The following is a 24,364-nucleotide window of genomic DNA, read 5'->3' as shown; positions in this document are numbered from 1 at the left end:
AGAGAAAATATGGACTTATTTTGAGCCTCTCTTCAATTTGTGTTTTAGGCTGTGATTGCACAACAAAGGCAAAGTATTTTATTGAGATCAAGGCTGAAAAGCAATTGCTGTTTGCCAACAAAATAAATGTATGGTTATCTCCTCATCTCTGATAAGTTTTGATTTGAATAATCTGCCACTTGAGTGTTCAAATCCCCTGGGTTCCCCGAGAAATGACACATTAGGCTCATAACATGAGCTGTCTGTGCTGTGCTGGGGAGCTGCTGCTGGTCTGGATCTGCAGATCCATTTTTGGGGTCCCTTTTGGGTCCCTTCCAGCTTGGGATTTCCTGATTCTGCCATGGGGACTGGTGGTGCCCAGGATGACCACGGGGTGACCTGAGCTGGGTTGAGAAACACATCTCATACCTGGAGATAAACAGCATTAATCTGAATTTCCTGCTCTGTTTTTGCTGTCACTGTGGAAGTTTTCACTGAAGGTTGATAGGTTAGGAAACCAGTGCACTTTAATGCCAACTGCAGGGACGTGGTGTGTGGAGAGGCACTCCCAAGAGACTCCAGCAATCTTTGTTTCCATCCTTCCTAGAGGCAATTGGAGAGGGAGAGAAACTGGAGGAGGTACAGAGGGACCATCTAGTTTGCAGTGCCATGAATGAAACATTATAAAAAGTGTCTGCCAACTGAGAGAATCTATTATCAGGGAGCTGTCAATCAGTGGTGGAAATCTAAGGGGGAGAGGGAAGAAGAAACAATTTAGAAGGGAAAAAAAAGGCAGAGCACAAGTCATTTTATGAAACCCTTCTTTTAAGTAATGTTTGCTAAATTACTTGTTTTTTCTCCCAAGCTTGAAGGAAAAACATTATTTCTTTTCCTTACCTTTGATTCTCGCATCTGGAGCCTGTTAACACTTTTAGTTAAGGGGGGAAAGAGAGATGCACCCAAAAGGATCTTGGGTTGGGATCCCAAAGCCACAGCATTCCTTCTTCCTCCCCCCAGTGAAACATTCCTGCCCTGAGCTCGTGGACCTGTGGAGTTCAGTGCCTGCAAGGGCAGATAAATGTTCAAATCTCGCCTTAAACACAAAACCTGGGGACAGAGCTGACATTTCCTGCGTGTCCTCTGCACGTTCTGCCCTTCCCTGGATTCATGCAAACAGCAGAAGAGCTGGATCTGGGAAGGGATCTGACCTCCCCACCTGCCCTTCCTTCTTTTCAGGGCTTATTCCAAGGCACTGAAATGGCTTGGTTGGAATGTCTTTCCCCCTCTCCCCCCAAAAAAATACCAGGCTCTTCCCTGCAGGGTACAAATGCAGCAGCACGAGGCTGGAGGGGAGGCCTGGTGTTCCTGAGACTTTAACAAATGGCCCCACAGAGCATTAACGGGCACGCCACGGAGTATTATCATAATTAATTGCGACTAAACTGCCGTTGTCAAACAAACGAACAAAGCACATTTCGTGATGCATTATCCTTGCTCTTTTATTGTTTGTCCTCTTGCTTGTTAGGCTAAAAATAATCAGTCATTTACAGCTGGGCTGCTGGTTGTGTGAAAAGTTCCACTGCAGCAGTGGAGTTGTAGGGAGAGTGTGTGTGTGGGGAGGGATGTTTAAAATGTATGTGCTAACCAATGTGAAATTATTAATGAGAAAAGTACAACTGATACTCACATTGAGGCCAGGGTAACTTCCTTTGGCCTTTATGTAACAACAGAGAACGGTGTTAAAATGATTGCAAGACTTGTACAGTTTCTGAGGTGAAAAAGAAAGAAAATTTAAAATAAGCAAATTGTGGGTGGGGTGTAAGGAAGAGCAACAGGAAAATAGTTCCTTCAAGGGGTATGTGACACCTTCCTCCAGGTAAGGGAGACGAGATCTTGGCAAATAATACATAGAATGACCTCACCAAGGACTTTTGAGCTTGGTCTTCATCTTCCAAATATCGGCAAAGCTTCACTGAAAGGGCTGGGATCCACCTGATTTACTCCACTTAGCTGCCTGATGATTCCCATCAAATTGACTCCAACAAGGCATAACTTTTTGTTTTTTCCCTCAGCTATTGACAGGTGCTGGATGAACTCTTAAGTCCCTTTCCTTGGATGTGACTGGGTTTACTTTGTTAAAAGTGGCCTTGTTAACTCCTAAAAAAGTTAACTTCAAAAATTGCCTGTCTGAGCACTGACCTGGCAGAGCAGGGGGTGGCTGTGCCTGAGAAACTCTCAAGCCAGCCACTTAAAATCCTCATTTTTGAGTGTGTGACCCACGTGAACGTACACAAAGCTGGGAAACAGGGGATGTGCCCGCACAAATAGTTGCCTAAAAGTGGAATATAAGGACGTGCAGGTGTTTGTGCCACACCTGGGGAAGGAGCAGGAGGACTTGGCTGGTTCCCTCTTGCTCAACATCACTAGGTGGGCACTGTAATTCTCTGCAAGGCAGATGCTCCTGTCAGTTGTTGTTTCCTTGCCAAGATGCACAGTTTCCTCTGGGAGCCCTTAGGGGCCCATTTACCAGGGATAATTAATTAAATTAACAGCCTTTTGGAGGCGTGCTGGAGGTTCATGTAACAAGTGTGCTTTGAAACAAGGAGCTGCATTTCAACAATGTGCAGGTTAAAACCCTTGGCCACGTCTTTCACTGCTATTAATCAGGAAACAGCCAAATTGTGCCAATTTAGGGACCCAGCTCCTTTCATCTGTCCTTTTCTCTTTCATATTCGCTCTCTCTGTCTCTGCTAGGTGTAGAAAATCTTGTTTTTTCATGCCCAAACTCCCTCCCTGTCAGCAGGATTTCACATTGACTGTTCATCATCTTTCATATAATAGGTCTCATTAAAATAATCTCTTCCCCCATGAGCCAGACTTGTTCAGTCTCCTACTGTCTCCCCAGTTTGCCCCTTGTTCCAGTGAAACAGCTCTTCCATCTGCACCCAGCCCCTCCACCTGGGAAGGCAGGGAGATGGAAGTCAGGAAGGATCACTTGCTGGGAATCTCTCTTGCCACTTTTAGAAGGAAACCGGTGCCAAACACGAGAATATCCCCTTGTTTCAGCCAAGATGGCCCTGTTGGGTTGTGATTACCCACGGCCTTGCATGCCTTTCCACGGGGGTCATGGATCAGAGCTCTGGAGCAAGACAGCCCGTTCAGCAGAAAGGTCAATCAGCCAGTGGAAGCGATTTCCCTTTCAGCTCAGGTGAAGGCAAAAGGAAGGGGTGTAGCTGGTCTGCATTCCAATGAACTCCACGCTGGGAGCTGCTTCAGTGGTTGCTGCTGTGCTGCAGAAAACTGCCTTTTTTTTTTAATCCTCAGTTGTTGTGAGGAGCATTTGGGCAAAACAAAACGAAATGAGGACTCGGCGAAGACTTACAGTTAACTGGGGGTTAAACCTTTGCTTTGGGGTTTTTGGGAGCTGCTTGTGCACAGGATCAGAATCATGGAATCCTCAGGGCTGGAAAAGGCCTCTGAGGTCACTGAATCCACCTTGTCCCCCAGCCCAGAGCACTGAGTGCCACGGTCCAGTCATTCCTTGGACACCTCCAAACCTCCCTGGGCAGCCCCTGCCAGTGCCTGACCACCCTTTCCATGGAGAAATTCCTCCTGATGTCCAACCTGAACCACGCCTGGTGCAGCTTGAGGCTCCTCTTGCCCTCTGTTGCCCTTCTCTGGACACATTCCAGAGATTTTTCTAGGGCAGATTTTCTTTGAATTCACCTTCATTCCTCCAAAGTGAGGGAAAAAAGTATTATTCTGTTTTTCTTTTCACCGTGATTTTCCATGAAGAAATATGTTTATCTCATGTAGTGGACTCGATTCTCTCATTCTCTCCTGCCACTTCTATTTTTGGGGCTGCTGCTCACACCCTGGACAAGAGGATTATGGTGTTGTTCAGAGCAGCTGACAGGGATGAGGTAATTTTAAACCATTCACCAGCTCCACTGGGGACTCATGACTTCCTCCTTGTCCCATCTGGCCAAAAGGAAATGGGTTTGAGGAAGGGCCAAGTCAGTTTTGGAGAGGTTTGGGCAATTCCTAGCATGTGATGTGGGCTTTGCTGTGGAAAGGGGTCAAACTTTTAATAGAACTGACTGACTCCGAATTATAACAGAACCAGGGTTGAACTGGATGATCTTTATGGTCCCTTCCAACCCATTCTGTGGCTCTATGACCTTTGCCATCTGGTGTGACTGCTCTGGAAAATATCAGGGTGCTGCATCTTTGGGCTTTTTGAGGAGGGGATTTGGTTTAGGTTTGGGTTTTTTTTGAGATGTTTCTTCTCCCCTCACACAGCAAATCATTGCTGGCATTTTAAAATGAATTCAGGAGAAATCCAGACCTCTCCAGATCTTCTCCTTAAGTTCTGCTTTGGCTCCTTTTTGTAATCACCTTCCTGTTTTAATGCTGCCCAGCATCTTTTCCACAGGGATCTCCAAGTTCAGCTACCTGTATTCTGCTCTGCCTTTATTAATAATGGATTGCAGCAGGTCCCAAGAGGGGCCTGACTGCACAGGAAATTTGTGGCAACTCCTCATAAAACATAACCCTCGAGACTTGCCTGGCTCGCCAGAAAAAGTTGAAGGCAAGATCTTTTCTGCTCTGTTGTTGTCACTCTCCAGGTACAAAATGGGATGAAACCTGCACTAATTAGGAAGCTGCTGAGGCAGTGCAATGGTCTAAAATGTTTGAACCCTCCCTCCCCCCCTTTCTGCATGACTTTAAATGACTGTTTTAGCTGTGGCCTCAGAACTTGAGTGCTGTGATTTATCAAAGCCAGTGAAGTGACTTTCCAGTGAAGCATTAAAGTTGGAATGTTGTTGCTGTCCTCCCCCAGATGCTCTGTCTCAACCACTTCAGAATTCCAGGTGGCATGTTGGTTAAAATAAATAAATTGAGGGGACTGTGGACATATGAGAGCGGAATTTTAGTGGCAGGGAGGGAGGGAAAGCCAAGACTTGTCAAAGATCACGGAACACCAGTGGACAGGGCATGTTGGCAGTGTGGAGCTTCAACCTGAGAGAAATAAATCCCTCCCCTTCAAGGCTTTTTCCTCAGAGCTGCAAACACACAGGAGCACAGCTGGAGTAGGTTTTTGGTGCTCCAAGGTCTGGGAGCCACAAGCTTGGTGTTATCCAGGATGAGTGTTGTCAGCATCCCTGTAAACTCCCCGAGCCCAGCTCTGCCATAACTGATGACCTGAACTGCTTTTGGCTTTGGATTTTTCCCTGAAAACCTGCAAGTTTTGAGCAATGACACCTCCTGCCAACATTAACTGGGAAAATCTGGGACTGCAGCTGGTGGAGGGTGGGTTTGTTGGTCTCTGCACAACTTCTTACCCCATAAGAAACCATAATGGTGAAAGGGTAGAAGCTGCAGCTGGGCTCTGCCTGCCACAGGATTCATTTATTTTCATAAAGGAGGCAAAGCTTTATCTAAAAACCATCAATATTTTAGGGCAAGGGCAAAGCTCAGGGTGGGGAAGGGAAGCTCCCTCAGTCTCGAGACTCTTCTCTTAGTTAAAAGTTCACTGCAGAAAATTTGATGCTTAATAAATTGGAGCCTTCTCTGCTTTAAATCATTTTTACAGCAATTGCAGAAGAAAATATAATTATTACAAACTGGCCATTTGTTACTGAGAAATCTCATTAAATTGACTTCATGCTGGAAGGTTTGGTGGGGGATGGGAGGGGAGAAGAGGCAAAGACCTGACGGAGGGGTGGGAGAGAAGTCTCTTAATTACAGATTGATTCTTTCTCCTGATTGAATGTAGAACATAATCAGTTCATCCTTTTCTACTGGGGCAGATGGGAACTACAGGGACCTTTTTGTCTTCCTTGACCTGCCAGTGTGGCATGCTAATGGCCTGGGGATGCAGGGAATAGCCTGCAGAAGAACTTGGAGAAGCACATTTCGATGAAGTCACGGATCAGGGCTGCTTTCCCTCCCTGGGAGTCACTCTGGGCCAGCAATTTAATACAGTGTTGTCTCATCATCATATCTTTATTTGATGCTGAACTAATCCCACAGCTCTTGTGCACAGCAAACCAGTTTTCTGTGCAGCTGAGCAGGGAGGTGCTCGGCTTCCCAGATCCAAGGGAGCTTGGAAAAGCCGCTGGTTCAGGTGCTGCTGGCAACATCCAGGCTTAGAGTCCCAGAACCATGGAATGGCTTGGAAGGGACCTTAAAGCTCATCCAGTCCCACCCCCTGCCATGGGCAGGGACACCTTCCACCAGCCCAGGTTGCTCCAACCTGGCCTTGGGCACTTCCAGGGATGGGGCAGCCCCAGCTTCTCTGCCCAACCTGTGCCAGGGCCTGCCCACCCTCACAGCCAAGAATTCCTCCCTAATATCTGCCCTCCTTCATCCTGAGGCCATTCCCTGTGTCCTGTCCCTCCATCCCTTGTCCCAAAGTCCCTCTCCAGCTCTCCTGGAGCCCCTTTAGACCCTGAAAGAAGAATCACTTCAGGGAGAATCACTTCCCTTGCCTTCTTTTGACGCAGCCCAGGATACAACAAACTTGCCCGGAAAGTCGGGAAAGCGAGATCCAAAACCTGCCCTTACTCCCCCAATCCCAGAGGAAACAACTACACAGGATGATCTGCCAAAGGGGGGGTGATTTCAGGTGGAGAAAGCAACAGCCACATAAATTAAAGCTCCACTCCCATTCCTGAGAAAGATTCCTGGGACCACAACGTGCCAAAATCAAGGGGGGGAGATGTTTGTTGCTAAAGGGGAGGATGAGGAGATGTGATTTTTTTTTTTATTGTTAATGTTCTTTCAAAGGAGGAAGAATATTGTGTGTTTTGACATGGAAATGGAGCGACTGTTTTTGTAAAATGGTTTTTTCTCCGGTTTTAGACCTTTTTAGTGATTTCTCATCGTGGATCCTCAAGGAAAAAAAATTGCTGAAATATGACAAATTGATAGACCATAATGATCTAATGGTGTGTGGTGTGTTTCTGAGAAAGGAGAAAAAAAGAGCAAGAATCTCTGCTAGGATTTTAAGAAAATGATTCCTGGACATGTAGATTGTCTTTTACCAGCATTAAGAACAATACCAAGCACTTACCCAGAGTATTTTCCTCCATAAAGTTTGTACAACTTCCTGCAATGCTGGGTGAAGAAGGTTATCCAAATATTGGAATATTTATTTAATGGTGAAACCAAACATTAGGGAAATAAGCTTTTTCTTTTTTTTTTTTTTTGTCCAATTACCAAGACATGCTCAGGATCTTGGACACCACAGCCCCAGTAAAAGATTAATAGAAGCTGAAGCACTGAGCCATCCCCAAGGGAGCTTTGGCTTTCCCTCACGGGTTAAAACACACTTGGCTTAACTGGGAACAGCAGAAAAAAAAATAATAATTTAAGAAAAAGAAATTAAAAGTAACTGCAGTGACAAAATTAAATAAAGGTTTGGCAGTTCTGAATTTTTTTACTAATGTTTCTGTGACTGAAACTGTTCCCTTAACTCACCCTGATTTTTGTAGTTACTTCCTGCTGTTTTAAAACTGTTCCTTTTTTTGTTTCTGGATACATTTCACAAGAAAACTGAGATGTCACCCAGCTTTGGGATCAAACTTTTGAGCCCTTTTTTATTTTTTTATTTTTTTTTTTTTTACATCTGAAGTAACTGAAATAGAGAAGTGATTTTACCCAACATCACACGAAAAATCCAAAGCAACACAACCAAGCAAAGCCAGAACTCCTGGATTTTGGCCAAAACTGGAAGGGATTGGGTATTTTAAGGATTTACATTATCCTGGGGACACGTGCAATGTTGTTGGGAGTTGTTTGAGTGAAGTTTCAGCCTGTTTGAAATGTTCTTGTAGGTTAGTCAAGGAGGGTGAGCAGGGATGGGCTGGTGGGATTTCTGACCCACAGGGACACTCAGGAGTCTTGGAGTCTCTTCATATCAATCAGGAGAGGAGAAAATGACAGTCCTTGTTTCACTGAATGATCCAAAAAAAAAAAAAAGAAATTAAAAGCTTTACCACTGTCATTACAAAATGAGCAATCCCAGAAAGGACAAAACTCTTTCCTGGAAGACAAAGTCTGGACAGCACCATCTTCCTCAACAGCCCCCACACAGCCAGGCACAAACTCTTACATTTGTTTTGCTCTGTTCACTCCAGCAAGGAATGCTGAAAAATACTGAGTGTGCTCAGAGCCCAGCCACTTGGAGAGGCTCAGAGAATTCAGCACCATGGAAAGACTTCAGCACATCTCAGGAGCAAACTCTTAACAACGTGAATTTTGCACAGAATTGTGCTGGATTCTCTCTGACAACACATTTGCTTTTCAGATCATTTGACTCCACATCGGAATTAAATATTTCTGTTTATCTGTTGCTCAGTGGAGTGATTCTTCTGTCCCCTACAAACATGCAGAGGACCCCCCAGAGGTTTGTGTGAGTGTTTTGTGTTTGTGTGAATCCCTTCTGAACCTGGTCTGGTGAGAGGTGCTGGTGGTGGGGTTGGAACTGGATGATCTTTGTGGTCCCTCCCAACTCCAACCATCCTGGCATAACTCACTCAGCCTAACAGTGCAGAGAAACACGAAATCCCTCACCACCACCCCCCCAAAATCGCTCTGCAGGGTGTGTTTTGTGCGGCTCCAGCCCTCCTGGCCGGGGATGTGTGTCAAGGCAGCCGTGTTTGTGTGCTCTGATCCCCGCTCTGCCTCGCGTCTGATGCTCGAGTTGTGTCTCAGCTGTGACAGTCCTATCTGATCATTAATAATACAATAATGAAACAGCAACTGGAGAGACACTTGGATAATCATCTGAGCAAAGGCTCATTAGTGCTGCAGAACAATCACTGCCGTGTAATAACAGATCCCAGGAAATTTCAATTAAAGCTGGAACTCTGTTGCAATTTCATTTCATTTCCAGCCAGCCAGCGGATGGTGTAATTGCAATCAGCCCAGGCAACTCGAGCCCCTCCAACTCAACCCTTCCCATGGGATGGACGTGGCTGCCTGGCTGGATTCAGGATTTATCTGCCTGCATTTTCGTTTCAGTTCTCCCTTTACGGGGCAAACAGAGGGGGATGTTGTTCCCTGCAACCTCACACCCTCCTCTCCTACTGCCAGGATCTGAGTGGGGATAGGTGGAATCACAGGCTGGTTTTGGGTGGGAAGGGACCTTAAAGCTCATCTCCTTCCACCCCCTGCCGTGGGCAGGGACACATTTGATGTCTCCCCTCTGCCTCATTCTGTCATCCCTGCAAGCAAATGTTTTATTATTGAATGGTTTGGGTTGGAAGGGACTTTGCAGATTATGCAGTTCCACCCCCTGCCATGGGCAGGGACACCTTCCACTAGACCAGGGTGGTCCAAGCCCCATCCAGCCTGGCCTTGGAGACTTCCAGGAGCGAGGAATCCACAACCTGGATTAAGGAAAGCTCTTCCAATACTGTGGTGCTGTGTAGAGGAGCTCCCCGTGGAAGAGGAGACACTGAATGATCCAAATGTAGAGATAGAGTGAGGGAGCAGGGGAAGATGGAAGATTTTTTTGGTGAGAGCCAGGTTTTCAGCATGCTAAAGCCCAGAATTCGGCCCAAAATATAGTTTACCATTTTGTGCTTGTGTTTTGCACTCTGTCCCTTGATTCTCCCCACCGTGCTGGACCATGGAGTGCACAAAGCAGTGGTTACCTGTGCTTGCTCCACCAGAGAGCTGCTCTTTCCCTTGTCCTTGGGTTGTTCTGGATGGTGGATGTCCCCCTGCCTGCCCTGCAGCCCCCCTGGATTGCTGTCCTCTGTCCTTGAGCAGGAGATCTGTGTGTCCTCACAGATAAAAACCAGAGGTCTCCAACCCTTTTGTCCACTCAGACCTGTGGCTTTTTTTTTTTTTTCACAAAGATGGGCTGGCAAAACTCCAAGATGAGTAATTGCATCTCGCCATCTAATTAAAATTGTGTCAGTGCTCTCAGATGGATGTTGTGCTCTCCTTCCTTCCTTCCTTCCCTGGCCTAACCCCTTTGATCTCATCCTTGCGTGCTGTCCCAACCAGCCCCACGCTGGCAGAGGGATAGAGGAGGTGAGCTGGGTGGGAGTGGGTGTTCATGCCCTGCCTCAAGAGTGGATTTAGTGGTGAGGAACACACTTATTGTCCATGGGCAGCAGCTGGAGAGGAGTTTGTGAGGCTGGATGTGATGATTGCCATGGAAGCACAGGTTTCCCTCCTGCTGTGCCAGCCCACCACACTCCCCTGCAATGTTTGCCTTCAGCAGTGGGTTCCCTTCATGCTCTCCCTCCTACAGCAGCCTCTCTGCTTCCAGCACAGGTCTCCATGCCCCAGAGGTGCTATTTTTAAAGGTCCTTGTCCTCCCAGGGCTGTCACAAAGTCACCCAGTGCTCTGGAAGAAAAAGGAGCCACGTGAGGAACACTGAGTGTCAACCCAGGGATGAGCCCGTGAGTCACTGTTGAGTTGGTGGCTGGAGGAGATTCACAGAAATCTTGGGGAGGAGGAGGGGAAATCTAAGCCATAAATATCTAGTTTTATTTGCAGGGCTGATGGTTTTATGCAAACAAAACGTGCTCCCTTGCTAGAGGTCTCCTTAGCAGTCACCTGTGGAGGCAGCTCCTGTGAACATTTGGAATTGAAAGTGGCTTTTGGTTTAATGGTTTCTCTAAAGCTTTTTTTCTTTCTTTCTTTCTTTTAAATAAAAAACTTGCATTTTCCTGTAAGCACAAAGATCTGAGTGGTGCAGAACAACAGGTCAACGTGCACACAGCAGGCAGCAATATTTAGCTTTGATCTTCTACACTTTGGCTTTTATCTGCAGATGCATAAAATGAAGTCTCTTGGCATTTTTGCTCCTTGCTCTCTATAATCCACTGAATAATTGTTTGCATGTTCTGTTCCTTAATATTTGCTGGTGTATCATCCCTTTTTTGAGATGAGCAAGGGGCTCAATGGATCCACAGCCTGACTCAATCCAACCATTACCACATTTTTCTGGAACTGGAGGGATCGGCAAAAGCACATTGAGGGAAGGCACTTGCTCAGGATTGCCCTGCACATCCATCCTGGAGATGAATCCCAGATCTCCTGGAGCTCAAGTGACCAAGAGACAGACACAGGGAGCACTCAGAGTTGGTGTTTGTAGGGACTTGAGGACCTGTTACACAGGAATATTTCCACAGAGCTGAGCAGCACATTCACTGAATTCTTGCTTTTGTGCTCAAGAGAAAAATACATTTTTTCCTTGTCCTCCTTTCTCAACTCCAGTCCTTGCCAGGGTCCCCCGAGGAGAATTCCTTCCCAACCACAACTGTCTCCATCAGCTGCACCCTCATCACCTGGAAGGAAATTCCATTCCCTCTCTGAGTGATTCACTTCTGAGGTGCTGGACTCTTCCCAGCTGTTTCCACCCTGCAGCTTTGCCCCTTAATTCTCACAAATGTTGCTCTCAGCTGGTTGCAGCCCTTCCAGTGGGTGCAGAACCCACTGGTGCCTTGTTTCCATCAGCCCTGCCAGGGTGTTGAGAGGCTCTGGCTTGCTCCCCATCCTGACTGGAGAGGTGTGAGGCAACAAGGGGAGACAGGAATGTGTGATAGCTGAGAAGCAAACATACTCCAGGGAAGGGAGGGAACAGCCTGTGCTGGATGCATGGATGGATGGAGGAGCATTCCAGAAAGTGCTCTGGCAAGGAGAAAAGGGCAGAGCAGATTCAGTGGGTGCCAGGGATGTGGGGAGAGAGGAGAGGGCAGGACTCTGCCCCAGCTCACCTTGGCACAGCTGGTGATGGAGAGCTGCTTCCCCCACTCCTCATTCCACACCCTCCCCACGGCAGGTGGAGGGGAGGGGGCCACGCTCAGCCTGGCTGCTCAATCCTATCTCCCCCTGACAGGTTTTTCTCCTCTCGTGTTTTGGCAGTGCTCGCAGTGCCTGTCATGTCAATAAAGTCTCTTTCCTAATTTGAATTTAGATGAGCATTTGTGCAGGTCTGGCCACGTGGAAGAGCATCTGCACGGGAGATGTGTTCCTTTCGAGGGGGACGTGTGAGTGTTTACCAACAGCCAGGAGTTGCAAACACTTTTGGAACGCACTAAATCTTGTCCTGTTGAGCCTCCTGTCGACACTGGGCTGACAGAATGTTCCTGGCTCTGATTTTTCAGATGTGACAGGAGTTGCTTAGCACCTCTGAAAAACCCAGCCTTAAACAAACGCTCCAATGACCATAAAAAAACACAATTCCCTTGCAGTCACATTCTCCTGGCAGAGCTGTGGGCACAGGCTGAGGATGCTGCTGGGAGCATCCAGGGCCTTGGATGGGCAAAATTCCCTTAAAAACCTGATGAATGAGCTCCAGAGCAGTGGTTGATGAAGCAGCAGTGAGATGAGGGCAGGTTGGGCCAGTGATAATTGGTAGGCACTGGATCAGCCCTTGGGATCTGGCAGAGGGAGCCACACAGGGAATTGTCCCATTCCCTGCTGGATCCACACTGCAGGAACACCTTTCCTGGGCCAGGTGTTTAGGTTGAGCCTGAGTTTGTCCTCACCCTGTTGAGGCAGAGCCTGTTTGCTCCTGCAGCCTCCAGAGTGCTGAAGATTTTGCTTTGTGTGGTCTGGTTGTGGCTCCATCCCCACCTCTGTCAGGCTTTTGTGTTGCTTTCTGATATTTGTCTTGTACTCGGTTGTTTCTTTAATTAGCTGCAGATTTTTCCTCCCTCTCTTTGATCTTGCTGTGGTCTGCTGAGACCATCAATAAGCTTAACGGAGAAAATGTGGTATTTTTTTTTTTTGAGCTTTGAGATTTTTCCTTCCTTTCTTTTCTGGTTTTGTTTTTGTGTTTGTTTGTTTGTTTTTCGGTTTTTGTTGGGTTTTGTTTTTGGTTTTTTGTTTGTTTGGTTTTTTTGGTTGGTTTGGTTTGTTGGTGTGGTTTTTTTTTTTTTTTTTTTGGTGGTGGTGGGTGTTTTTTTTGTTTTGGTTTTTTGGGTTTTTTTTTTTGGGGGGGGAAATGGGGAGATAAAGAGAGAAGGAACATTACCATCATTTTACCTGTCTTACCTGCCACTTCCTTTCTGAGATCTTGGGAATGAGGATGAGGTGGTGTTTCTCAATCTGCCCCTGAATCCCTGTATTCCTGAGTGCAGATGACTGATCCTCATGGCATATCCCAAACAAGGCTCTGCTTTGCTCTGGATCCAACCCACCCCATCCTGTGATTCCATACCCACATGCAAGCACAGATCCCGTGTGGAAATTGCTCACATCCAGCTGTGCCTCTGGAACACAGGGATGCACTGAGTGAGTGGGATTTACCCCAGGGAGGGATACCTCGCCGTGCTCTTCCAACCCACAGGAGCTGCTCAGGGCTGTGAAATCCCAAATCCAGAGCACATTCCATCGGCTTTTTGGGGGTCCAAGTTGCGGAGCTTTCCTTGTGTTGCGTCCTGCAGCTCCGTAATTTCCTCTGGCGCGTCCTAATTTATTTCGATTAAATCCAGGATAACCTGGGAATCTCCCTCCCTTTGGTTATCCCGGCTGCCCAAATCCCAGGAGCCTGCTGGGGAGAGGAGGGAGGGAGGGCTCTGTCTTTAGGCTGAGTGTGAGCTGGGGAGCAGAGTGAGGGGTAATGAAGGATCTCAAACACAGGCTCGTTAGCTCGACATCATCCTGGCCTAATTATTATAATCAGGGATTTGATGGGGATCCCTTGACGGGATGTCCCTCCAGGCAGAGCGGTGAGGGTTTAGCCCAAGCTGTGAGTTGTTCTGCTTACAAACACAATGTTTTGTGGCATCAAAGAGGGCAGGGCAAGGGTGAAGGCAGTGGCTGATCACAGGGTGTCCTGGTACCTTGGGCATCAGTGCCTGGTTAGAGCTGGCAAAATGCAGCATCTCAGCGGCCTGCAGATTAAAACCTGCATTAAAACATTAATGAGGGTTTAGGAGAGGTTTGTATCCATCACCAGCAGAATCACTGCTGCTGTGTGAGGCAGCCTCTTTTAGAGTTTTACTACAGCACCAGTGAATGCTGGAACTCTCAGCTCCTGATGTAATTCAATCACAAGGGAACCAACAGGGAGGTGGGGGGGGAGAAAAAGACACAAATCCTTAAATTCCATATAAAAATAGATAAAAGCAACTGGCTTAAAGGATTTTGTTGAGCTTTATTTAAGAAATCTTTTTTTTTTTTTTTTTAAAGGAGAAGAAAATGAATTTGGCACACGCAAACTCTTTTACCTTGCTCATCAAAGGGTCACAAATTTTAGTTCAGATCCAGATCAGAGCAAGATTCTAAAGGTCACAGAGGGGAAATAATCTGAATGGGAGAGGTGGGAAGGAAGGGCAGCTATACAATGTCCCCAGCACCCTCTAATCATGCTTCCCTCTGCTTGCCAGATATCAAACAGAAGGGAACATTTGAAATAATGCATCCATTAAGATACCTTCAGTGCCTGTCAGATTTCGCTCTAAGAGGATTGTGCTTATTACACAGTGGTAAGGTTTTTATATTCATAAAATTCCTTCAGAGCAAGCAAAATGGGGAAAAAAAAAAAGAGGTAGGAAGAAAACATGCCTCTTTCATGCCCTGGAATGGGGCTGGGTGAGCAATTAAAATTCTGCCCTGTGTTAGCCTTCAGCAAAGGACACAGGCAGGGACAGGTTGGGCTCTACCTCCTTTAAGTACAGTCTCTACCTGGTTTGGGCACATCCAGGGCGTGAGGGGCAAAAATCTGAAATGAGAGGGAAATGTGAGAGAGTGGAGGATGTGTGAGGCTGCAGGGTTTGGGGTTTGGGGGGCTCTCTGTGCCCCTCAGGGCTGGCAGCTCTACCTGAGGCAGAGGTACCTGGAGAGGAAAAGGACTCTGCAAGGCAGGAACACCCCTGGAATGATCTTGGGGATTTGCTTTTCCGCTTTTTTTGATTTTTTTTAAGCTCCTTGCCAAGGCTCTGGGTCTGGAAGGAGCTGCAGCATCAGCCTTGGTGGGCAAGCTGGATGTGCTGCTGCTCCTTGGTGTGGATAATTCACCAGTTCTCCTTCCTCCCTCTCAGCTTGATCCCCGCCTTCTCATCCTTCCCTCACTAATCCTTGCTTTATCCCCACATCTTTAGTCACTGCCTGGAATTTTGTTTGTAGTTTCAGATGCTCAGTTTTCATCTTGACTTCAGATGTTGCCAGAGCTCCAGGAGGGTTTGGACAAGGCTCCTGGGGACAGGGTGGGATCGTTGGGGTGTCTGTGCAGGGCCAGGAGCTGAACTGGATGATCCTTGTGGGTCCCTCCCAGCTCAGGATATTCTGATTCCCTGCTGGTTGAGTTGTCCATATCATAGATGTGGATCTTAGGCAGATGTTCTCCCTGACATCCTGAGATGCTTCAAAGCAAGATTCTGTATTTTTATTGCTGTGAGCATAATCAAAACCCTGAGCATGCCCCGGGCAGATGAAAAGCTCTGAGGATGAGCAGCATTGTAAAAAGGGGCTAAACATTCCTGGTGGAGATCAGTGCCTTTTCTGTGTGATTAACTCTGTTTCCCTGCCTCACAGTTGCACCTCTGTCACTTTGGACAGACACAGAACCCACCTCTCCCTTCCTCTTGCTTTTATTATTTCAGCCTGTATCTGTCAACAGATGAGTGTTAACAGCCTCCATGGGCAGGAGTTTTATTTAACATAATGCCCTTTCCTCGTCACCGCCGTTTTTCATTTAATCTTTCAAAGTCATAATTATCTAATATTAATGTTCTCATCACTGCAACGCTCACAGGAAGACAGTGGGTTTTTTATCCACAGAGACAAAGATCTCTGAAATTAATATAATACTTGTGCAGGATTGATTTCCACCTTACAGTTGCCCTCAGCCGGAGGGACCAATCTGTTTAAAAATATCTGCTCCTAATTACCCAAAGAGCCATTATTCAGCTGCAGGATTGAGTGAAATTGTCCTTCACACGTCACACACACCCACAGAGCGTTTCAGGCTTCATTGTTTTGATGTGCCTTGAAAAACACGTCGTGGTTTAACCCCAGCCAGGAGCTGCTCCCTCGTCCCCCACGGCGGGACGGGGGAGAGGCTTTGGAGAGAAGGGGGAGTAGAAGTGAGAAAACCCGTGGGCTGAGATAAAGACACTTTAATAGGTAAAGCAAGAGCCAGGCAAGCAAAGGAAAACAAGGAATTCATTCCCTCACTTCCCACCATCAGGTGTTCAGGCGTCCCCAGGAAAGGCCAGGTTGGGTCTTGGCTTTAAGTGCCCTGCACTCCAAGAGCTGGATGTGCTCTTGTGAGCTGACACAGGGAAATAAGCTGCAGGGAGAGGGGAAAGGAACTAAAAAGTTGCCTCCTGGTTAATTCAACCCCAAGTGGATGTTTTATCTCCCTGAGTGGCTCGTGTCTGTCCATATGGTGCTCAGCCCACTCACCCTCCACGGGAGCTGGGGGCCGTGGTGCTGGGAGATGTGAGGCACGACAGGGGCAGGTGTGTGCTGCAGGTCCCCACAGCCCTGCTCTGCCAGCCTGGCAGCACAGGGTGATGCTGTGCTGATGGGGAAGAGCTGGCCTGGCAGGAATACTGACTTGCCTCGATGCAGATATGACAAAGCCTCTCTCTTCTGGGTTTGATTCATCAGATGCCAAACACTCCCTATAAAACTTCATTGGATACTCCATAAAAATACAGAGGAAGAACCCTCTTTCTCTTATTTTTCATCTCTGTTCTTTATGCTGATGAAAAAGCCTTTTACTGCAGGAAAACACCTTTGTCGAAAAAAAATATCGACTTCCATGTTCCTTCTTGCACATAAAATCTCTCCTCTCTCCCCCTCGAGGTCGTGCCTTCACCAAGGTCAGTGGAGTTTTGTAGGATCAAAGCCAAAGGGAGGGAAGTCAGAAGTTTTGCCTGGAGAGGTGTGTCTGTGGCTGCTCAGATGCTCTATTTTAGGACTGGGATGTACAAGTGCTCACCAATGTGCATTACCAGCCCTGTTCCTCATGTTGTTTTGGCTCATTTTCCAGCCCAGGCAGACCTGTGATTTTTTATTTTTTTTTTCCCAGGCTGCTGGAAGGCTCCAGACTCAGAATTTATTTGCTCCTGACAGCCTTTGCTGTGTTCCTTTCCAAATGCTGCTGTCAGGATCCTGTCCTGATCACGTGATGCAGCCAAATATCCATCTCCTTGCCATTCCCCAGCACAGCAGGGTCAATAATTAAAGTCCTTTATTCTTATCCCTGACATAGCCCAATAGTGGAAGTAATTGGAGGCTCCCACAGGCCACATGGAAGTCTGAAATGGCTGCTGGTTCCATTAATTTCCTTCATGTGTCATCAAGACAGGTGCAGAACGAGCCTAATTAAACTCAGAGGCTCAGAAAAAGGAAGAAGATGATTTTTTTTTTTTTTTGCCCAGGAATTCACCACCAGCAGTGTCTTTCTGAGTGGTTTGAAGGGGAGAGAGGAGCAGAGAGAGGTGAGAATTGCTGGACAACTGGAGATGGTTTGCTGAGGAAAGGAGGGAAAGAAGTTGAAACCAGCAATGCTAGAAAATTCCCACCAAGGTGACAGGGCTGCTTTTGGGTTTGCAACCAATTTTACTGCAGAAACATGGGAAAGAGGCAGAAGACTCTGTCCCCACTGGGCTGAAATGAGGAACAGGACAGGAGTGTCTGGACTTTCTACTTGGACTACTAAGAGATGGAGATTTGTCTTGTTCTTGGGATCTGTGTATCTCCAAACCAGGACTGTAAATGCCCAACCTAACACTCAGGGATGTATTTTTATCTCAGTATATAATCTTAAATATAATATGACCGTGTAAAATTACGCTTTTTAGTCCAAAATGAGCTTTTGAAGGGAATATTTCTCTCCCTGCTTTTTGTTCCTCCCCACCCCTTTCCTCCACAGCACCAGAATTTCCTCTCTACCCAGCAGTCCTCCCGTGACAACCTCCTGCGTGAACCAAACCTTTCCCACCTCGTAATGCAAAGAGCTGGGGCTCTTTGATCAATCAAAGAGGAAAAGAGTCATTAAAGAAGGAGCATTTGCTGCAGCCCCAGGAGCTGCTCGGTGTGGATGTGCTGTTGGAGCTGCTCTCCCAACCTCCCAGCTCCTGTGGGAGCAGCTGCTCCTGCCTCTGTGAGCTCAGAGCCCGTGTGTGTGCTGCAGTAACAGCCCTGGAAGAGCAGCAGCAGCAGCAGCAGCATCCCTCTGAACAGCCTGGCCACCACGGGAGACATCCATGGGATGCTTTGATTTGAGTCCTTAATTAATGAGCCCATGCAGAGCAGCAGCATTTAAAGTTAAAGTGCCCTCCCCAGCATTTTGTCTGAGTTTGTCGAGTCCCGTCAAACTCTGCCGAAATCCAGATTTATTTTCTTTTAAAGCCTCTTTTCTCAGGGAGTTTTCCAAGGCACGGTGGCCACAAAACCATTACTGAGCACAGGGATCCTCATGGTGCCATGACTGGCAGCAAAGCAGGATGTCATTCCAATCCTGAGGAGCCTCCAGGATGGAACTGGAAGTCCTGGTGTCAGACAAGAGGATCCCTAAAGCTGCATCCAGCCTTCCCTGATGGGACAAGGTTGTGGGGAAGGCTTGGAGCAACCTGGTGGTTGGAACAGGATGACATTTAAGGTCCCTTCCAAGCCAGGCCTTTCTATGACAGAGAGCAGGAGGGGGATAAAAGGATGTCTGTCCTTTCCAGAAGAGCTGCTCTGATGTTATTTGGTGCTGTCGTTAGCACAACTAGTCAAGTGTAACCTCTGGGCAGACACAAACCTTGCTGGAGCAGCTGTCTGGGAAAAAGCAACCACTGAGCTGTTGCTAAATGCTTTTATTTCCTTCCCCTAGTTGTCTGGAGGTCCTTGTCGACTGCAAAAATGAGGAAAGGGAAAAAAAAAAAGTTTAATTTGCACTAAAATAATGTTCAGTATCTGGGTCCCAGTATATCTCACCAGCACAGATGTTCCTCTGTTGTTCTCCCTCTCTTGAATAACTTTCGGAATTAAATTGGGAATTGGGTGATTCACGGCATTTAGAGCCTATTTTGGGAGGAAACGAGCAGGACTTTCCAGGGCTGTGTGGGCTGAATTCACACCTTTGTCGCCGCCGTTTTCCTTCCGTCCCTCTTTTTCAGCAGCGTCTCTCTTGCTGTGCCTGCCTGGCAGCCCTGGAGTGGCTGCTGCCAGTCATGCCAATCCCCCTCCGGCTGCGAGAATCCCCTCTCACAGATACAAATCACCACAAAATCCCCCTCAGCCAGCGCCTTCCCCCGTGAATGGCCAAGTTTTGCTTCGCTTTTGCAGCCTTTGGCTCCGCTGCGAGCTGGAAATCCCCAAATCTCACTGGGCACTGCGAGTTGTGGAAGAGGGCAGAGAAGAGGGAGGGGGCAAAGGCTCTGCTGGGAATGCAGGTCTGGAAAAAGTTCAGTTTTCTTCTCATTATACTGAAGGGCATCGAATATGGTATATCTAGTCAGAAAAAAAAAATCAGATTTTGTGTGGGTTAAAGGCTGTGGGAATTAAAAACAGCCACTCATGCAAAGAATTCCCTTCATTTTGCTTCAAAGCGGAGAGGGGGAAGGGGAGATGTTTCCAAACCTTCGGATTTTTGAAGCCAAATCAGTTTGAAAAACCCACCACGGGGAGGATTTCCTCCCTGTGAGCTCTTAAGTGTGAGGTGCTATTCATCCTGCAGATGACTTTTTGTAGGTCTCAGCCCATGTCGTCTTGTTTCAGCTAAAAAAGGACTTAACAGATGGGTTCATGAATACATTTAGCTCAGACATGAGGAGGTTTTTATAAGCAGTGATATAACAGGAGCAGATTAAAAAAAAAAAAAAAGAGAGAGAGAGAGAAAACCAACTGTTTTTAAGTGGAATTTGGTCAGCTTTCAGAATTGGACTGCTTTGCTTTCAGTGTTGATATTTGTAGTTTATCCAGTGATAAATGACAATTTAAATCACCTCACAAAGAAACTTCAGAGACTGTTATTCTAAAACTGCCAGACCAAGACACCTCATCATTGTCAATGCTCTTTTATACCCCCTGGCCAGAATTAGCACGACTTCACGACGTAATTTGATTTTGAATGAATGGCATTTTCAAATGGAAAACAGTCCCATTCAGGTCCTCCTTCATGTGATTCAAAATGAATTTTTAGTGGCAGTTTCACCCACTTTGCTTCCTGGGAATACTCTGGTTGCAGCTTTCTGAAACGTGTGTATTGGCAACATGAGATTCAGAAAGAGTTTCTACTGATAAATCTTGGCCCAGAGCTTGTCAGTTCTGAGTGTCTGGGAAGAGTATTTGGAGCAGCTTTGATTCTTGTCTGTAGTTACATGGCATGTTTTAAATCCCTGATTGGATAAGCATAAATCCCAGTGGTAGATTTCCTGTATAAACCAACGATTATGAAGCTCAGATTTTGTTTTCCAGCGACCTATCTGCTTAAAACAGTGTCAAAGACATTTTTCCCAGGCAATTCATTTACTGTGATTCTTATTAAAAAAAAAAAAAAAAGAAAAGCCAAACAGGAAGAGCCTCTGGACACTTCTTATCTTTGGAGCTTTTATCCATTTTCTCTTGTTGCTGCATTTGTTTGTTCCTTAGACCTGTTGTGCTTAATTTCAATTGAGATCACAAGGGCTTTCCAGCAGCATTTATCTTACCATGTGTACACACAATTTCCAGCATAAAAGGAGCCTAATCTGGAGAGCATGTTCTGATGTGCTAATAAACAGCAGTGGTGAAATTAGGGTTTGATTATACATTGGGAAGAAATTCGTTGTATGAGGGTGGTGAGGCCCTGGCCCAGGTTGCTGTAGATGCCTGTTCTGCCTCCGTGAACACTCCCATTTTTTGGGCAATCCTAAATTCTCTACATCTATGCCACTCACAGCCCTGATTGCCACTGCCTAATTGCACAGCAGTTGAAAAGAGTATTTCCTTTTATCAGCCTCAAATGAGTACTCTTTACTGTAATTGGATTCCTGTATCATGAAAAGTAAAACCAGGAGCCTCCAGCTGACCTCCTCTGTGCCATTTATTGCCTTACATGCCTCTATCGTGTCACCTTTTATTCATCCCCTCCCTGAACTAATCTAGTCTTAATATTTTTAATCTCTTCTAATGGAGAAGCCTTTGAATTCTTCACACCATTCACATCCTCAGACCTGCAGTAGAGCAAGATGTCCTAAGCAAGCTGTTAACTTTGAAAGCTGTGGCAAGCACCTAATGAACATTATGGAGTGATGTGATGAGTTATATCAGCTTTCTGGATGACTCTGATGGGGTAGCTGGTGTTTCTGCTACTCTTACTCCAATACACTAAATCTTATTAATAAGCATCTCCTCGATTGAAATCAATGATGCATTGAATTACCTGACATAAATGAAGATTTGAGAGTGACCTCTGGCCATGGATCAGCCCACAGTGAGTTATCAGACTCATAGGTGCTCACGGATTGGAAATAAATGCCCCTAGACAATTTTGCTCCAGTGCTTTCCAAGGATAATCCCAGCCCAGTGTGTCCCCACAGCAGAGCCTAAAGGTAAAGCTCCACTTATCCCAAAACATCTCTATCTTTGGTGGATGCCTTGCTCTTATTTCCAAGGAATAAATCCAATTGTCCCTTCTCTTGCCCTTTCCCTTCCCTTTCCACATCCATAAATCCTTAATGATACCAGCAAATGCAGAGATTTATGGAACTAATTTGCAACTGGGGTTTTTTTGGCAGGGATGTTCTTGTCACACCATCTCCAAACAGCATCCCGAGTGCTCCCTGACCTCTTGTGCCCAGTGGGTGTTGTGTTAGAGGCCCTCCTAATTTAGACTGAAATATCCCATCCCTGATGCCCATTTCGGGCTGGAAGAACCCACTGCATGAAGTTATTCCAGATTTCCCCACTCTCATGGGAGCCAGTGGAGTTATTCCAGATTTTTGATGAGATAATTGGCTGTCTCACCAGAGAAACAGCCTCAAAGGATCATCAAGCCATGGGTCTACCAGAGCAGTGGATTCACCTCCCACAACAAACAGCTCCAGATGATGGAGAGGAGATCACCAGTGGATAACTGGGACTCTTTTCTCCTTCCAAACACACACAAATTACAGGCTGGTCTGAGCACTGAAACACAAGGATTGATATTATTCAAAAATAGGAAGAAACAAAAGCTGATTCCCGAGTTCCACCCTTCGTCTTTAAGCCGTTTTTCTTGAGGCCCAGCGCTAATTGTAAAGCATTTAATTGTCTTGTATTTCTATTTGTAATTCATTTTTCCCCCCCACCGATCGATGCGGTAAATTCAGATAAAAGATTGGGAATCAGATCCCGAGCCACAGGGAATTCATCATCGCGCTATCGATTTCTGTTGGCACCGCTCCTGGCTTCGGCAGGCGAGGCTCTTTGTCCACGTTGTGACAAAACACAGGGATGCAAAACGGGGATAAATGAAAAGAGCAGGAACTGCATGGCGGGTTTAAGTCAACAGCTTGGTACATTTCTTTTTTTGTGTGTGGCCTTTCTGATCCAAACAGGAACTGTGGCATTGAGCAATCTTCCCCCAGAAGGCCTCGTGGAACAGCAACACAGAGCCTTTGGGGCTATTCATGGCTCTGAGTCACCTGAGCACGGGCAGAGCTGTAAATGCAGTGTGTGAAAATGGCACGTGCATGCCCCTGGTTATTAGACCCCCAGTGGACCACCACAGACTGCCCTTATTGCCTTGGTCGCTAATTACACAGAAGCTGATTGCATCAATCATCCATCTCCCTGCACGTCCAGCTGAGGCCGGTTTGGAGCTGTTTTCATGGTGGTGGAGGGAAGAAAGGGAAAACATCTCACTGGGAAAGGCTGTGATTCCTGTGCTCAGCACCAGGCAAAGCCAGGCTTGGTTTCTGTGCCTGTTCCATCAGTGACTCCATAGCTCTGGCATGTGCTTGTATTCACATCCTCTCCAGGCCCCTGTCCTGACTCACAGAGCTCCAATCAGTGCTTGCACAAGTGCCTCATCTCTGCTCCAGTTTTTCAGGAATGCTGCTGAAATCACAGTCATTTCATGCCTGCAACCAAAAGGAATTTATGGCAGAACTTTGACTTTATTAGTGTCACATGTACCCTCCCTGCTGCCCACTAATGTGTGAGCAAGCAAGGCTTTTATAGAATGTATGTGCAGATGTGCAGTGCAGAAACCTGACTTTATATTCACCTTAAACGTGGGTCCAGCCAAGAATCAGATATTTGTACTGCCACAGATTGCCAATAAAGCCTTGGTTATATCATCTGGGGACTTCAGGAGGCTTTGTTTTCACAATGTCCAGTTTCCTTAAGCTCCTTAAAGGGTCTTTTCCTTATCACTTTGCCTCAGTATAAAGAGCCCACATGCCTACTGGGGTCTCATTTTGCACCTGAAGTGAAGTCTAGGATGTCTTTTCCACTTGCTCTGTAATATCCCTGGCTTGGGGCTCACCATGGCTCAGCCCAGTGCTGATCTGCATCCCCCTCTCAAGATTGAGTCCTCAAAGCCTTTGCTTTCTTTTTCTCCTAGAAAGGACTTCATTAAGCTGAAGGTTACTCATGGAAAACTCAGTTCATTACAGTATTCATCTCTCTGACTGTTGAATTAGAGAATTAGGAAAGCATTTAATAGTTTTCTGCCTTTCTCTGGCTCTTTCCTATCCATTTATACATCTGAGTTGCTCTGATTCCTCTTGTGAACTGAACAAGCATCCAATGAACACATCACTTGGATGTGATCCATACAAATTTTCAGCTCACACTAATATAACACAGGACCCTGGATTAGAAGCAACCATCTGGCTCATCAGCTATAGCCCCCTCCCTGCAAATATGCAGTCCCATGGTAGATGTGTCCACAAGCATCCAGAGAATCTCTCTGTGCCTGAGCCTTGGAAGCATTTCCTTAGGATTAGGTGCGTGTTAGGATCACACATTTACAGCAAGGCCAAAAACTCCCAAGCTAAAGTAACCTGTGAGGGTGGTGAGGCACTGGAATTGAGAACTTATGGCTGCCCCATCCCTGGAGTGTCCAAGGCCAGGTTGGACTTGCCTTGGAACAGCCTGGTCCGGTGGAAAGTGTCCCTGCCTACGGCAGGGCGTTGGAATGAGATGAGCTTTTAAAGATCCCTTCCAACCCCAATGATTCCAACCTGAGGAGAGCAAATAAACCACACCAGGACACATAAAAAAATATCCTCAGTGCTGGGAATAGCAGGAAATTCGTTAGGCAACAGATGAGCCCACAAATCTTGCATTTATTGCCGGTCATTTGTAAGAGTTGCAAGGAAAACCCACAGGATGTGGCACTTGGGTCATGTGCAGGGATGCAGGAGGGAGTCCTGCAGCCCTGGCTGCCTTGACCTTGACTTTGCCCCTCGTTTGTTCTGTGCTGTTTCCCTGGATTCAGTG

The sequence above is a fragment of the Myiozetetes cayanensis genome, unplaced genomic scaffold, assembly GCF_022539395.1.
Source record: "Myiozetetes cayanensis isolate MyiCay16 unplaced genomic scaffold, myiCay2020 scf29, whole genome shotgun sequence".
NCBI lineage: Eukaryota > Metazoa > Chordata > Aves > Passeriformes > Tyrannidae > Myiozetetes > Myiozetetes cayanensis.
This window is presented reverse-complemented; position numbering follows the sequence as displayed.